This window comes from Protopterus annectens, chromosome 1.part2 (assembly GCF_019279795.1).
Source record: "Protopterus annectens isolate FY-2018-M chromosome 1.part2, PAN1.0, whole genome shotgun sequence".
Classification (NCBI taxonomy): domain Eukaryota; kingdom Metazoa; phylum Chordata; order Ceratodontiformes; family Protopteridae; genus Protopterus; species Protopterus annectens.
The window spans coordinates 1,188,344,892-1,188,362,623 of record NC_056727.1 but is presented as its reverse complement, the minus strand read 5'-3'; the positions used below and the strand labels follow the sequence as shown (position 1 = coordinate 1,188,362,623).

General features: G+C 39.6%; 1 long non-coding RNA gene across 1 annotated transcript in view; it reads left to right on the top strand.

Moving 5' to 3' along the window:
• The window catches only part of LOC122792278, a 76,457-nt gene extending 58,945 nt beyond the window's left edge, over nucleotides 1-17,512 (top strand). Inside the window, exon 3 of the long non-coding RNA XR_006363302.1 lies at nucleotides 17,269-17,512. This is a non-coding gene — a long non-coding RNA (uncharacterized LOC122792278). The remainder of the gene's footprint in view (nucleotides 1-17,268) is intronic.
• The last annotated feature ends 220 nt before the right edge of the window (nucleotides 17,513-17,732 follow it).

Genomic DNA, 17,732 nt, shown 5'->3' with positions numbered 1-17,732 from the left:
GACTCTTGGTCATTTTTAGCCCAAATTAACAATTTGTACTACAGTCATTCTTTGAATTTCTTAACCGTTGATGTCCAGGACCTTTACTCTTCAATCCCACATGATGAAGGGATTGAATGGACCAGTAGGCTACTGAGGGCTAAGGGAGCACCATCAGAAGAAGTAAACCTATTAGAGGAAATGTTGGACATTATTTTTAACAACAGTTACATTACATTTAGCAACAAATACTTCGTCCAAAAAACAGGAGTGGCAATGGGGTCCCCGTGTCGTGCTAGCTATGCAAATTTGGTTACAGAATCATGGGAGCATGAGTTTATCTTTAATAAACCTGATATAAAGAAGCAGATCCATTTTTACACCCGCTTCCTTGTCTACATCTTTATACTACTCAATGGTAACAGGGATGATGCAATAACATTGGTAGATTATTTTAACAGTACAACTAGCTTCCTTTCTTTTACCTTTGTATCTGACACAGACCAGATTTCTTACCTGAATGCTGATTTGAGCAAAGACGAAACAAAAAATTCATATGTTTCTAAAATCTGTAGAAAACACACATATTCCAGTTCATTTCTCCATTACAGCAGCTGTCACCCTTGGCACCAGAAAAAATCTGTTGTCAAGGGACAGCTTGTGAGTGCTGCACGTATGGTCACACTTGAGTCAGACTTTTTATACGAAAGTCAAAAACTAAAGGACATGTTTCTCAAAAGGGGTTACCCTGAGGACCTGATAGACACGATCTGTGATGAAGTCAGCACTAAGAGAGAACAAGGCCTTTATAGGCCAATTCTTAGTTTAAGTCTCAATAATACTGAAACAATTGATTCTAGTCGTCCTGACAAATACGAATACACAATTAGTCTGATTACCCCTTTTAGTAGTGATGCTAAGGAGATAAAGTACATCCTATACAAAAATTGGGAAATAATTAGAAGAGATGCCCATATTGCTAACAGGTTTGAAAACAGCCCTAAATTACATACAAGTGTGGTTCCAACTTGAAAAGTTTATTAGAGGTCAACAAACTAGCTTTAAATTGGAAATGTGGTATGTACAAATGCCAAATGTACAATTATTGCAAGCACATGAGTACAGGCAAGGAGGTAATTATTAGAAACACTGTTTACAAGACCCACTCTAGGTTTACTTTCCAGTCTAAATCTGTGGACTAGGTGGCCCAATGCTCAGGTTGTACCGCATTCTACATCGGTAAAACCGGCCGTAAGTTGAAAGAATGTGTTTACGAGCATTTGTATAAAATCAGAAATCAAAGCTTAGATAATGCTCTGGCAAGACATATAGTGTCATATCCACATCATTCTTTCTTATTTAGAGCCATTGACTTAGTGTTTGATGATAATAGAGGTGGACCTACATCTTTATTATTGGAACAACTTGAATTGTGTTGGCAACTTCGTACTGGATCTTGTTTTAGTTCGGGTTTGAATGAAGTAGTATCTTTGGCATGTATACTTAAACTTGAGAATATGAGATGCTAGTACACTGTAAATGTTTATACACAACACCCGTAATACCTTTTAGAGAAAAGAAAGTGTAACATTTAAACCTATGTTACAAGGTCTGCAATAGTATTATCTATTATTATTTTATTGTTTATTCTTAGTTATTTTTCACTTTGTCTTTGCACTACTTGTTTTTCTAGACCCTTGACATGTCTACTTGTTAGCGTTTAGACGTTTAGTTGGTGCAGTAGTAATGTGGCAACTGCTTGTTTCAGACTTCAACAAACTTCAGTGTGTGTTTCAGACTTTAACTTTAGTTCTGTTAACACTGTTGTTAACAATGAAGCTTTTTATTTCTTAATTATTGATTACATATCTTGCTAGAAGAGGTAGAAATTTGTTGCAAATATATGTAACTTGCATTTTGCATTTTTAAATCACAACTTGTTTACCACAGTGAGTAATGTCTCTTTAAGTTAATTGAGTGTAACTTGTATGGCTTACAATGCCCACTTTTTTACTTAGTATTTAATGATGAAGTTTTCATGACGTTTTTTATCCGAAGAAGTCCTGCTAGTGAGCAGGATGAAAAGCGCTTTACTTTTATCGTTGGTTTGCAGTTTGTGTGTACTTTTTAGTACCTTGGGGTGTTTGCTTCTGGATTAAACCCCGTTGGTTTGCTTACTACTCTCATTGCCTTCTTCACCAGTTCATTGTTTTTACCTCCAGCAGTCTGTATATAGTACTTCTCACATCACTAGGCTGTAGAGATGTTAACGAATTTAACAACACTATTTTTTTCAGCTTTCACAGCTACATTTGAACTCCTTACCGAGCCTAAAACTGAAGTGATGAAATAAGACTGAAAGAGGGGGTGAAGTATTTGAATACATTGCAAGTAGTTGTCAGTTTCCATCCATTATCACCAAAGATTGTTGGTAAAGATCAGATTCTAATACCTCCCCTCTCACATACTATGTTATTATTCCCTCTGAAATCTCAACATAACTGGATATAGCTCCTGTTTCGGTAGACCATAGGGATTGTGAATAACAGCTGCAGGGATTGTGACTAACAGCTGCATGAGGCTACATATATAGATATAGCATATTTTCTGTTGTAATGCAGAAGGCAATACCTATTCAATGATTCCCATGTCTGGAGGCAAAATTAAATATTCATTATATGCATTAAGAGTGATAGAAGTACACTGAAGGCACTGGGAATGATTAATGCTATCTTTCTGGACATTAATATGTTTTACTTTTGTTTGGCTAAAGAATGTGGCACACTTAGAAACTCTCTGCATTTACCAGGGTGAATTCAGCGTCCTTTTCTACCTGCACCATCTGGATTTCTCAATATATAGTTAGTTAACCAGGTAAGGGAAGGCCTCATCCTGATGGTTGCACTACTAAAAAAAAAAAATATTCAACATGCATAAGGAGGTAGATGATAAAAGCATAACAAAGAATCTAGGACTGGAAAAGTACTGCTGGGGAGAGAGTGGAGGAAAAAGAGGTACTGTTTGTGAGACCACACAAATGATGTGCAATTATGCATCATGTATGTTTAAGAAATGCATTGCAGACTTTTTGAAAATTAAAATTATTAGTCATGGAGAGGTGTATAGCAGTAGGATGTCCTAGAAAGAAGATTCATGGTTCACTCATCTAACCATTACAGTTTAATGTATACCCACTGCTTCTTTCCTTCTTTAAATGTTATCTGCCCAAGGCATCTCTGATTACATCTGTAGAGCAACACTTCAAGTGCTTCCTTAGCATTGTGTTCAGGATCCCCCATCATTTTTATTTGCTAACATCAGTCATAAATCATCCCCCTCCAGCTCATCTTTCATTTTACAGCTCTTTTGAGGTGAGATAGATGGGGGGGGGGGTCTGATTGAGAAGTAAGGAGATAAAGGAGAGTACTGAAATAATGACAAGTCAGACAAAAGAGAAAGGCAAGGATCTGGTAGTGGGACAGATGCCAGAGAGCACTATCTATTTAGGGGGCATCGAGTAGTCTACCAATCACACAGTGAGAATTGTGTCACAACAGTCAGTACTCCAATAGCTATAAGTGAAGGAACTAAAATGGAAGAGAGAAAATAACTGGAAGGAAGAAAATTGGGCTGGAAGAAACATGAGGGGCCGAGATGGGTCATGTAACCTAGGTCTAGTTAATTGTAGGAGTGTTGACGAAGGACCTGCGGGGTGATAGTGAGTACACGATTGGGATGTGAGGAAATTCAGCCCATGTCAGTCACTTGCTGGCACTCAGGAAGAGAATAAGATCTGTGCAGATGGATTGTGATTGGAGAGGAGAAGAGGGGAGAAGAGAAGGTGAGTGAAATCAGACTAAGCAGTAAAGCAGATTTGGAAAAGATATGGGGAAAAGAAGTAAAAGGATGTGGTGGTTGCTACTTAAGATGAACAGATCATGAATGAAGGTGGGGGATTATTGGTGACACGTGAGCTCACCAACATTCATGGCTTTGAAGAGTGTGGGCAAGACGGACAGACTTGATATGATTCAGAACAAGAAGAAGATGAAGAATTATGACAACAACAGAGAATCATTTAGATATATTGTTAGTAATAAACTGAATTAAACTTATAACTTCTTCTCACATTTGAAGATATACTTGAATTAAATAAAATTATATTGCTAACAAAATATATATTTTACAAAAAATGCATTGATTTCTGGAAAAAGTCAGTACAATTGAAAAAAAAGTATTTATAACTTTTTATGCTCATCTAATAAACTTACTATCACAGTTAAAAATCATATGGAGCCATGGGGTTAAAAAAAGTATTGAATTCTCTGACAAAGACCAAAGGAAATGAGAGCAACCAGGACAAATGTAAGACCAAAAACAAAAAAAAATATGCTGAGGGGAGAGTCCAAGCAGAATACCACATAGCTGGAGAAGTGCAAATAGCATATCAAACTGCAAACCTGTAGATGATAGAAACAAGTTTATTCACAACAAAGTTAAGTGTTTTTGTCCCAGTGAATTCAGGGACTTCCTCAGAACTGATAACAATACTAAAACATCCACTTAAATAGTATTACTAATTGACTAATAAGTCATGTGACAACTAATAATCATGTCAACAGACAATTAATGCATTACTTGACCAATGAAGTTTGGATGTTAAAGTATTTAACAGTAGATATAAAAAATGTCTGAATATAAATAAATAAAATATATCAAACTAGTTATATTTGAAAAAATAATAAAGACCCCTTAGTAAGAATCACTTAAAAACTCACTTTAAAAATGGAATACCTGGGTTCTTAGATTTTACCATGTTCATAACTTAACTGCTCTTAATTTAAGTACACTACTCAATGAAACTATGTCATTTAAACCAGGGGTAGTATTTGTTTTTATCATCTACATATTGGCAGTTGTTTTATATGCTGTGGGCACTCTGCAGCTCTGTGGTGTTCTGCTTGGAATCTTTCCTTGGCAATCCCTAACAAAGAGTAATTTGCATTAGCTATGATCTTGAAAGCAATTGCTTAGTGGATTGATGGTTCACACAAAGCAGTCTGGAAAAAATAATATATTTTTGTGTGTGTGTGTGTGTGTATGTATATATATATATATATATATTTATATATTTATTATATATATATATATATATATATATATATATATATATATATGTATATATGATATATATATATATATATATGTATATATGGATTCACTTTAGAAGCTCGAAATACTGAAATATCGAATTTCAGTATTTTGTGCCCATAAAGTCGAATCCAGCAAAGAACAAAAACTGAGAGCACGAAATTCAAAATCTCACATACCGGACATTTTGAATTACCACTTCTGCTGCACACAAACACACACCTTCCTCCCCACACACAAACACAAGCTCTGTCCTACATAAAGGATGGGGGTCAAGCCCCCCTGCACCCATGTGGGGCGCTGCATCCCCACACCCCCCCCCACTTAAATATTCTAACTCTGAGGTTGCACTACATACAAAAACACACAAAACACCACCACACATGCTACATTCTCCTTGCACACACACAGGAACTGATCTGGCCAATACACAAGTTCGTGCCAGTCAAAAACTCTCAAGCTAAATCCTATCCATAGTGCCCCTCTTCTCCATCTCTTCAGATTTTGTTTGCCGTGTACTTTTCAAGACATGCCAAGCCATCTCTCTCAGCTACGTGATAGATTTTTTGGTATTTTTTCATATCTTCCTTGAATTTACTTTGTACTTTGTACCCTTTCTTACGATTATATATCTTTCTTCTTATCTGTGACCTTTATCCTTCTCCTATCTGTTTTTGGCAGTTTAAGTACAGTTATTTATATATATATATATATATATATATATATACACACACACACACACGCACTTTTTTTTTATATTCCTCTCTCTTCTCTCATTTTCTGTTTGTATCTGACTGTTTTTCTATAACTGTTGTTACCTAAAATATGTCAGACAAAAAAGGAATAACTGGATTTAAACAATGTGAGAAGTGGGGGTTGAAAATGCCCAATTTGGATGGACACTTAATGTGTGTCTACTGCCTTGGAGTTTCCCACCTCCAGACTCAACCTCCTTGTGACTTGTGTAAAAATTTTAGTTCACGCACTCTTGCTGAGCGCAAGAACAAACTCATTCTTGAGGGCTTGCTAAAAACCCCTTTTCTGAGGCCCTTTCTGTGGTGGAGGTCTCACAACCTCCCAGAAAAGATAAGAAAAAGAGAAGCCATTCGGTTCCAACCTCTCCGACTTTTATGGAACCGAAGCACTCTCAGACTGTTTATGAACCGAAAAGGGCAAAATTATCTGCACTGACTATTTAGGTTCCAGCGCCCATGACTAGTTTGGCGCCAAAGCCACCGGAAACTACTGAACCGACAATTTCTACACCTGCTTCGGTACCGACTATATCCTCAGTACCAGACACAATCTCAGCACCGATATTGGTTCTGTTCTCGGCACCAAAATCTGAAATTTTGCCTAGGACTAGATACTCACCAACTATTGATCCCTTCCTTGGACAACACTATAGCCCTTTTCTGGACAGACCAAACTCTCCTTCCAGAGTATTTACATGGGTCCACCAGGAGTCTCGCTGAATTAGACATAGTGAGGTTTGTCGATCAACTTTTGCCAGCTAGAGGAATTCCATCCCTGACCAGAATCCCCCCCCCCCACCTGGAGCCGATGTTGTCTCTGCACAGTCTCCAGCATATCCTCCTTCAACCTCTTCCCAAGCTTTGGAGCCCTCCATTTCGAAGTCTACCCTGGTGTCTATGCCTTTGGTTCCTGTGACAATTCCCTTCATGGTTCTGGAGCCTCCCTTCTGGACTCCACTCCACTGGGAGCCGATCCACCCTCAGGACCGTGACTGGTCTGTCGGCACCATGACTCCTAGTTTGGTGCTGCTGAATTTTTCTATGGCACCATCTATGGCTCTGGCTGTTCTGGCAGTTCCTGGTTCTCTTGAGGCTCCTAGCCTGGTGGTGGGCTCATCGGAGCGTGGTGTGACCCCGGTTCTGAGGATGTCACTCTCAGTTCCAGGCTCCCATCCCTCTTTGGGTGGGCCTGCCTTCCAGGTTATGGAGAGGGCCCTTGCTTACACAAGCATGCAGTTGGCACCTCCAGCATCAGAACCTGATCTCTCTCTCTCTCTCCTCTAGCATGCAGTTGATGCAGTCCACTATGCAGGGACTTTGGGCATGTGAGGAGCAAGAGACCATGCTTCAGGGCACCTGCTCTTCAGAGTCCTCCTCAGAAGACTCCACAGAGGAGCCACCCCAAAAGAGAACGTGTAAGAGGAAGCACGTTGATTCCCCTAAGGAATCCCTCACCGAAGATATGGATTTTGATGAGGGAGAAGGGTCCCCATGATCGGCACCTGAAGATGTCTCCTTTGGAGACACACTGGAGATAATAAAACAGAGGGGTGACTGGAAGCCCATCAACTCTTCTACTGAGGAATCTGTATTCTTACAAGCCTTCTGTGCTCGACCCTCTACTTCCTGGGTGACCCCACCTGCAAATGAACTAATTAAGCTCATTATGCATCGTGCCTGGAAGGCCCCTGACAATGTTGAGCCGATTCCCCAGGGGCCTGATAAGATTCTTTCCCCACCAGAAGACCACCCCCATTGGTTGAAAGGTTAGACAGTAGACTCCATGGTTGTGGTAGTGGCCACCAAGAAAGAACTTGCGGAAGAAAGTTTGACTGTCCATCCTCCAAACAGGGAGTTCTGGACGATAGACAGATTGGGAAAGTGGACATATGCTTCAGTGACCTTTGCCATATGGTCTGTGAATTACACAGCATATTTCACAAGTCTCCAGAGGGACCTGATTTCAGAATTTCAGGTACTTTGGCAGGGGTATTACCTGATAAGGTGCGGGATAAAGTCATCTCTCAGCTTGCTACCCTAGAGTCCATTTCTAACTCCTCCATGTGGTTGATACAACTGAGGGAGCAGCTAGAGCAGCTGCTTCAGGCGTTGTTATGAGACATCACACCTGGATGCGCTTATGTGACTTCTTGGACCCCTTCATGTCTTCCTTCGTCAATGCTCCTGTTGATGAATCTTCCTTATTTGGCCCTAAAGTTAAGGACACATTATCCAGGTGTGAGAAAGACGGAAAGACCCTATCTGTCATGGGCATACATTTTTCAGCCCCTCAATGATCCTACTCCAGGAATCAGAGGGGCAGAAAGATGTGGTTCAAGAAATCACAAGGACCTTTCCACAACACACGTGGTGAACAATCCCCCCGAGGCAGAGGGGGAAACTCATATGGGAGACACCCCTATCATGGCAGAGGGGGGCCGTGTAACCAGGGTTCCAGAGATTCCTTCTCTGGTCAGCCCTATCAGTGCTACTGAAGAGTGGCCCGATTGTTGTCTTGGCCTGGCAATTAATAACTTCAGACTCCTGGGTGCAGAGAAATATGACCAGAAGATGCCATATTCCCTTCGACCTTTATCCCAAGCCTGTAAGGTGAATCCCCAACATTCCACCAAATCAGGGAGATGCAGCAGTGCTAAAAGTACAAAAGCTGCTAGAAAAAAAGTAATCCACGTAGTCCCACCAGACCAGATAGGATCTGTTTTTTACTCGAGATTATTTTTAGTGCCAGAAAAGGCAGGGGACTTGGAGACCAATTTTGGATCTTAGTATTCTAAACAAGTTTGTCAGACAAGAGAAATTCCAGATGGTCATGGTTCAGTCCAGTCTTCCATTCCTGAAGAAGGATAACTGGATGTGCTCTATAGATCTTCAGGAGGCGTATTACCACATAAAAATTTACAAATGGTCCAGAAGATACCTCCCCTTCTGGGTGGGAGCCATCAGTTTCGAGTACTGCCCTTTGGTCTCTCCACAGCCCCCAGAGTGTTCACCAAATGCATGGCAGTAGTAGTAGCTCACCTCAGACTACAAGGATACCTAGATGATTGACTCCTCACTGCTCCAACCAGGAGTCTACTGCTTCAAGACTTATCGTACACTCAAGGCCTGGTAGAAAGACTGGGAATCTCTATAAACATAGGAAAATCGAACCTGGTACCGACTCAAACCTTAGAGTTCACTGGGGCAATGTTCAACACAATCTCTTGCCGAGTTGCCCTGCCTCTTCTCGGGCTGCTAAAACTGAGAGCTCAACTTCAAATAATACTTTCTCAACACCTAGTCCCAGCCAGACCGGATCTACAACTGCTGGGCTCCATGGCAGCTACATTTCCACTGGTCTCTCTTGCAAGGTTCCATAATGAGGCTACTGCAATGGCTCCTATCTTCTCAATGGTCTCTTCTAACACATCCAATGTCACACCCAATTCGCATAACAAGTCAATGCAAGCAGGATTTGAGTTGGTGGATGAAGCCAGAGGAGGAGTTTTGGAGTCGACCTTTTTCACCCCCAACCCAAAGCCACAGAGACCACAGATGCTTCCCTGATGGGGTGGTGGGGGCATTTTCAAGGAAGGATCGTCCAGTGCACTTGGTCCCCCATAGAGGCCAAATTGCAAATCAATGTCCTAGAACTGAGGGTGGTGCTCTTAACATTACAAGCATTCCAAACAACCCCCTCATCTGGAACAACTGCCATCCAATCAGGCAATATGTCAGTAGTCTGTTGCATCAACAAGCAAGGTGGAACCAGATCCTGTACCTTATGCCGGGAAGCCCTAAGAGTGTGGCAATGGGTGATATCTTCCAACCACTTTCAATTAGCAATGCACATTCCTGGGAATTCCAATCTGATTGCAGACAAACTGAGCAGGAAAATGCTGATGCCTCACGAGGGGTCTCTCAACACTGTAGTAATGACTCAAACTTTTTGTCATTGGGGCCAGCCTTGCTGCGACCTATTTGCCTCCCCCTTCACCCACAAATGCAGCAGCTTCTTCACCCTAATTCCCCCACAGGGGGAGTCACCGAGAGATGCTCTGATTCACGATTGGCCCCCAGGTCTACTGTATGCCTTTCCACCCATTCCACTCATACCACAGTTCTTGAAGAAAGAGCAATGGCTGAGAAGCAAAGTCATCCTCATTGCAACTTGTTAGCCCCACCAAGTTTGGTTTCCCTTCCTTTGGTCTCATTTGGTTCACCGTCCGTGGATCCTGGACCCGTTCCCAGGACTCCTATCTCACCCACAGGGGCTGGTTCATCCCAGCCTTCACAGCCTCTAGCTAATAGCTTGGTAGCTCCATTTCCATTTATTGCCAGGCAAATACACTTATCTTCCCCAGTCCAAAAGATTCTTCTGGCTTCCTATAAACCCTCCACCAGAAACATTTATCATAGCAAATGGGCCAGATTTACAGTTTGGGCTAAGGAACAAGGACTAGACCCCTTTTCAATGCCGGTCCATAAAGTTTTAGAATACCTGTCGACCCTACTTCATGCAGGAGCCTCAGCGTCTACTATTGCAGTCCAACTGGTGGCTATCGCCAGTTTCCATAATGGTTTCAATGATTCCTCATTAATGTCTCACTGTCTTTGCAAAACCTTCAAGAAAGGAATTATGCACCTCAAGCCACCTATTAGAACTCCAACTGAACCATGGAATTTGACTTTAGTCCTACAAGATTTGACCTGCTCACCCTTTGAACCTTCCGTCTTATGTGACATAAAGTTTTTATCATGGAAAACCTTATCCCTAGTGGCTATCACCTCATCCAGGAGGGTATCAGAACTGCAGGCCTTGTGTGTCAACCAACCTTACTTGATTTTCCACAAAGAAAGAGTATCACTTCGTACTAACCCTTCCTTTTTGCCCAAAGTTATCTCAAATTCAGGTCTCACCCAGTCCATTGATTTATCAGTCTTTTTTCCTGAATTTTACAACAGAGGTGAATGCCAGTTACACATGTTGGATGTACCAAGACAGCTTAGTTTTTACTTGGGCAGAACTAAACCCTTCAGAAAGTTGGATCAACTGTTCATAGCTTTTTCAGGTCCCAGATGGGGGAAAGCTGTCTCCAAAGTCACCTTGTCGAAATAGTTAAGAAGATTGCATTACCTTTGTCTATCAACAGAGCAAATTATCTTTGCCTTCTAGAATCAAAGCTCATTCCACCAGATCAATGGCCACATCAGTGGCATTTCATTCCAGAGCTTCTATGGATGACATTTCCACAGCGGCCACTTGGGCAACCCCCCCCCCCATACTTTATCACTCATTCCAAATTGGGTATGGCCTCCATGGGAAGAACATCTTATGGTTCAATGGTGCTCAGGAATATTCTTCCATGGGGCCACTCAGGACGCAAGTAGCTGGGGTCTCTGACCTATGAGTAAGGAACGAATGAAGATTTACAACATCAGATAAAGAAGTTATGTCTTACCATAATGTTCCATCTGTGTTGTAGATCTTCATTCATTCCTTATGCCCCGCTCTCCACCTCCCTGCCTAATGACTCCTGGTGGATCATTTGGACCTGTCTGCCTGATAAGGTATTTGCTCAGATAAGGCCTCCATTGTCTCAACTACCTCTGTTATCTCCACTGTCTTATACTGGGTGGGCAAACTCAATCTGAAGAGAAGGAGAAGAGGAGCACTATGGGTAGGACTTAGCTTGTGTGTTTTTGGCTGGCATGAGCTTGTGCATTGGCCAGGTCGGTTCCGAAGACGGAAGCAAAGTCCTATGAGTAAGGAATGAATGAAGATCTATCACACAGATGGAATGTTGTGGTAAGACATAACTTCTTTTTTGTATTTTTGTTATGGGGAAATGAATTACAGCTGCTGGGATTACAATGCTTTCATCAAGGGATGTTTGTATTTTTTTATGGCACTGTCTTACCAAGAAATCTGATTTTTTTTTTAATGACTTTGCTTTGTGACTTAATTGCTTTTTACTGTAACTTTATATAGGACTCTCTTATAACATAATGGGCATTAAGCTTGTCATAAGAAATGTGTTTCAAAGAAAAGCTAAAGTCACCACCTATGCTATACTGATAAGCCCACCAAAAAAAGGCTGAAATATATCAAGTCTACCGTTAGTAGAGTCCATCTTTATTGACCTGAATGCATTCAAAAATACCTGTGGCATGTCTTTAAGGAGTGATTTGTAGATCTGTGGTAATTTGTGTGTATCCAATTATGTCCTCGTCAGGGAAGTTTTGTTAAAAAGGCTGAAATATATCAAGTCTACCGTTAGTAGAGTCCATCTTTATTGACCTGAATGCATTCAAAAATACCTGTGGCATGTCTTTAAGGAGTGATTTGTAGATCTGTGGTAATTTGTGTGTATCCAATTATGTCCTCGTCAGGGAAGTTTTGTTTTTACTTTTAGTTAATTAAATAATTATTTTTAAAGGTACCACAAGGTTTCCTTTTTTTCCCATACATGTTTATTGTCAGACTTGTTTTTTTTTACATGCTGTTTAATACTGTATTTGGGATGTGTTTGCATCTTATTGTTCTTTCTTTCTTTTTCTTGTATGGCAATTCCTGTACCAAGTTATAATCTGAAACATTATTCTTTGTCTGACAATGGCATTCATTTCTGCAGTGAAGATCTACTCTGACATGTATCATCAGGGAACAAAATGCAGGCATCATTTTGTTAGAAGTAATATTTCCAAAATATATAAACGTAGACAAATTCTTAGTTCATAAAATGAGTATAAAATATTTTCCTATTCAAGGACAAGGACAGAATTAGCAGCTAAATTCTAAAATCTGTGGTATTCATGTATAAGTAGTTTAAAGGCGTTAAGGAACAGTTTTTTTAACTAAAGTATAATTCATAGATTGTCCTGTATTAGCAGCATGTTTACATGTCCTATTCAGACAGTATCTATCTATCTATCTATCTATCTATCTATCTATCTATCTATCTATCTATCTATCTATCTATCTTTCTAGCTACATAATGATGTCAAAGTACGTTATAAAGTTTATATTTATTATCAGTTATTGCTATCCTTTTGTTTGTGGATTTTAAAATGTGTTAGATCCTTCAGTGGACAAGAATAGCAGTTGATTCTTTAAGCCATTTTGCACTATACATGATCAATTGCTAGAATGAGTTCCTGTTTGAAGAAGACATCCTATATAGTCATTATGATGCTAAGCCAGAAACCTTCTAGCACATTAAACTAAACTGCCCAAGGAGTAGCCATGTGAGAAGACCATATCTACTTATATATTAACTCTCAGCTGTATGCAATAATAATAACTCCTGCATTAATTGATTATATACACATACTATATGCTGCATTCTGGCCAGGGTTGTGGCTAAAAAGAGTTCTTAGACTGGCTGACTCATCCTATTAACAAGTGAATAAGTGGTGTGAAACTACTAGGACCAGATGTGGCTCTTGAGCATGTAATATATGTCCTATATAAGATGCTTCTGGTACTGCCCATAAATGGGCAGTTTGCTTATAGTGAGTAGGTTGTTTGCAGCAACTGCTATTCTTTGAATTATGATTGGCCTTATTTCATATTTTGCATTGGTTCTGCTGTATAGCTGCACTGAACCTGTGGAAAACCTGCTTTTTGGGGTGTGTCAGTGGACTTCTCTAGCCACTGATACTGCTGGCATTCAGTTCATGTCTCCAGAATTCAGAACTGAAACAGGAAGAGGGCTATCTGGATGACTGATATCTGCAATAAAATAAACCAATGCTAAATAATTCTAAAGTTAAGCGAAAGAAAGCTGACTGATTGGTAAGTCAGCATACAGAAACTTTGAAAATGAAGAAAGCAGGTACATCTGGCAGAAGTAAATAAGCAACAGATGAATGCACATATGGCGAGCAAGAGCTGTATTGCTGCTATATCACTAATAATACAGTAGTTAATCAATAACAGAAGCAGTGCAGTATGTAAATTGAATGACTCTGAGTTTATGACAGTGTTATGAATGAGGAACAGCAAATTTACTAACAGCAGGTCTGGTGCTCAGCTTAATGAAAGCCAAAGGAAGTCTCAGAAATGTAAGCAATATCAAAATATACAAGTGGCATCTTCTATAAAAATCTTCACCTACAACAAACACTTGGTAAGACCAGTACAGTACATGTTGTACACAGGCTTAATAGTGATTCAGCACAACTGATGTGAAATAAAATAAGTGGACATTCGTTGGTATTAGACAGCCACACTATTTCTCTTTGTAGATATATTCCCGTATATGAGAGCATCTCAGAATTGACAGATGTTTATGACATTCTGGTTGCCATATTTTGCACTTCAGTACTATATATCATTAGTGGACCTCATTAGCATGCAATTCTTAAGAACTTTGGGGACTGAATGCACACAACACAAATGTCTGCAAACCATTATTGAGTCCAAACATTTCTGCCAAAATCCAAAAGTTTTGTAGAGACGTCCAGCTATATTGGTGTAGAGGGATGAGGTATTTTCTATGACCCATTCAAGTTAGTTTCAATTAATATCCCAAGCACCTGCAACAGCTGGTGTGGAAGTGAGGGCTGTTTAGGCTGTACTTGCTCATGTCTCTTCAGGAGAGGCATGAGGATGACAGGCTGGGGAAATGTGAGTTTGAGCTGGATGCTCTTTTTCCATCTGGCAACAGTTTGATGCTTCTTCACTGAAAGCTACTTTCAGTGAATGGGAGATGTTGCTGTTCCTCTGTTGATGTGTAACTATGGAGTTGGTATGTATAAGTGAAGGTATGTGGGGGTCTCCACCCACAAAAAAGGTGCAGGGGTGCTTGCCCTTGCAAAAATAGCTTAAATTCCTATTAGCTGAAATATATTTTCAGCATTTTTTTCAGCATTTTACCCACTGAACAAAAAAGTGCAGAAATAATCATGAATCCCAAGCTGGTATGAAGCAGGCCATTCTTGAAGCCTCAGTAAAGCCTGGATCCATGAACAGTGACCAGAGTAGATGAATGTGAATTTACAACTTTAGAAGGTAAGTGGACTCACCCAAAGAAATGGTCATGCCTAACAACTAAAAGTACTCTTCTGAATAATGTCAAGCCATCATCTGTAAGCAGCAATATTGTCTCCTAGTTTCATACTTCTGTTGCACCCTGTCCTCACCAGTTCATACCAGCTGATGACCTTGGCCTGGGGAGGTTAAATACATAGGTGATGCTGTATAACTGTAGTATCAGGAAGAGTAAACTTCTTACAACTTCATTCTGCTGCACTGTTGGACATGGATTCTTATGAACCTTTGCACATAACTGTACATGCTATTGAAATGGTGTCGGTGCTCTGTTAATGCTTCACTGGTTGCATATGTGTACACTGTTATTTCAAGTATGTATTTTCCATTTTTGTTTAATTATTATTATTGTTAGTATTTTACTGTTTTGGAACTTTTCTCCCCAGGCCTCCACTGATAACGGGCTCCTTGTCCAGTCAGACATTTCCCAGTTAACAAATGTAATAAATAAATATAATAATAAATTCTTCAGAAATCATCACATCTCACCACAGCAGTATCACTATATGTGTGCAGTGCACTGCAGTGTGTAACAGAGTTATATTGCTTCACACATATTAGCAATGCAATTACTGTACACACGTTAACTGTAACAGTATGGCATCATACTACTTTAACAGTACTAGTAGCTGCACTGACCAGTATCACATACTATCATAAAAGGCTATGCCATGCTAGTAAAATATAAGGAACTGAACAGTTATGATTACCCAGTCACCCATGAGAACTTGTTGCATACTTGTAGTAAAGGTTGTAGGATTATAAGACAGCTGACACGATACTTGTTGTATATCGATAATGTCATACAAAGGTGTAATGAAATGCATTTGATATACATTATGATTGCACAGCATGCTCTATAACCACATATGTAGCAAGTATTGTGGATATGTAAATCAACAGGTTATATATTTTTTCCTCTTTAGTGAATGCACTGTGTCATTGCTTACTTGTGAGTATCTGTACTGTACTGCATAATGTATCATGGGTTTGATTTACTTGCATGTGTATTATAAGGTGCATAGTAGTAACATGTTACTGATGCATTTATGGTATTACTGTTGGATGTTTGCATTTGCTCAAGTGCATATCTCCTAATGGTATGCTCAATACGTTACATTCACTGAGCACCTTGTAATGCAACAAGTTCTTCCATGTCTACAAAGGACATGTTCCATGTATATGGAATGCGGCTCCCTGGTAAAGGGGAAAGGTTGCATTATGTATCTGTATGATCTGAGTTTGAGATTCCTGGAATAAATAAATACAGTGACAAATATATCTGATCATATTTTACTTCCCTGTGGTTAGAGTTGTTGGGGATAATTACAGGAGTAAAGAAGTCTCTATATTTACATAATCCCATGATACATTGGTGAACTCTCTGTGCATACTGACTTTTGAGTGCTTTATGAAAGACCACTAAATGGGCAATTCTTCTCAGCTGCATTGTAAGCAATATCTGATTGATTGATTGATCAACTGACTGAATAGTTTTAAACTGTATTTATTTGTTATCCATGCAAGTAAGCTGGTCCATTAACAAACCTTTCCAACCATAAAAAAACTTTTCATCTATGACCGACCTACATGTGTAAAGAGTAATGCAATTTGTATGAATAGTTTAAAATAGGCAATCAACCAGCATGCTTCTGGGTGTTGGAATAAAACAGATTATCCAAAAAAAAAAAACTCAGGCAATGGAAGAATATGCAAACTCCAAAAAAAAAAAAAAAAAAAAAAAAAAACCTATGGAAAAAGGGTCAGAATTGAATTCTGGAACGTGATGCTACATTATAGAAGCCTTCATGAGGGAGCTATCATATCAACTAACACCAAGTGTTTGCTTGTTCATTACTCTTTCAAATACTAAAAAAAAATAAAATAACTTAGAAAACAGTCTCAGAAAGTATTGCTATAATACCCGCTTGAGGTGGAAATTCTGCAAGAATTTACCTTTGGCTGTCTAGGTTTAATCCTGGTCTGAGGAATCAAATACTCAAGCTAGGACAGAGTAAACCTTACATGACTCCATGCCCTGGACACCTGGCAGGTATTATGCCATGCTACAGCAGTAAGCATTTCAAGTCTGACAGACCTTATTTTTGAGGTATTTAACTATTGAGCATGTTCAGTACTTGCTGAGCATTTGCAGCCATATGCATTTTCAGTACTTTGAACAGCATGGAACTATGTGGAACAAGAGAGTTTTTGTTCAGAGAGGATGTGTTGACCACTTAAGTTCTCCTCTAACTCACATAGGGCTATTTTTGTGTATGTGTTGTGGCAGACCATATCACTCTTTTTTTTCTTTCTTTTTTTTTTCAGAAAATACAAGTGATGGAAGGAAAGGATAATGAAACAGATCTTGCAGTACTCACCCAGAAGCATAATGTGACATTATACCTGGCACCAGTGTTCGATGTGATCCATTCTCATACATGTACACCAGCAGCATTGACCATATGAAGCAGCATTGCTTGCAGCATAATAAAATTCTTCCCTACAAAAGGAGTGCTGGTAGTAGTTATAATTCTGAGACTCATAAGTGGAAGTCCTAGAACGGTGAGACTGAAGGTGTAAAACTGGAGACTTACCTATACTATGTCCAAGACTGCATATCCCCTTTCAACAGAGATCTGAGGAGAAAAGCCCCACACACAACATAGTAGACATGTAGTTAAACAAAATATGAGAGCAATACAATCAGTTAAGACTTGACACAAAATAGAGTCAATACACAACAGCATACATTAAAAAAATTATACATGGTCAGATGCAGATAATCCCAC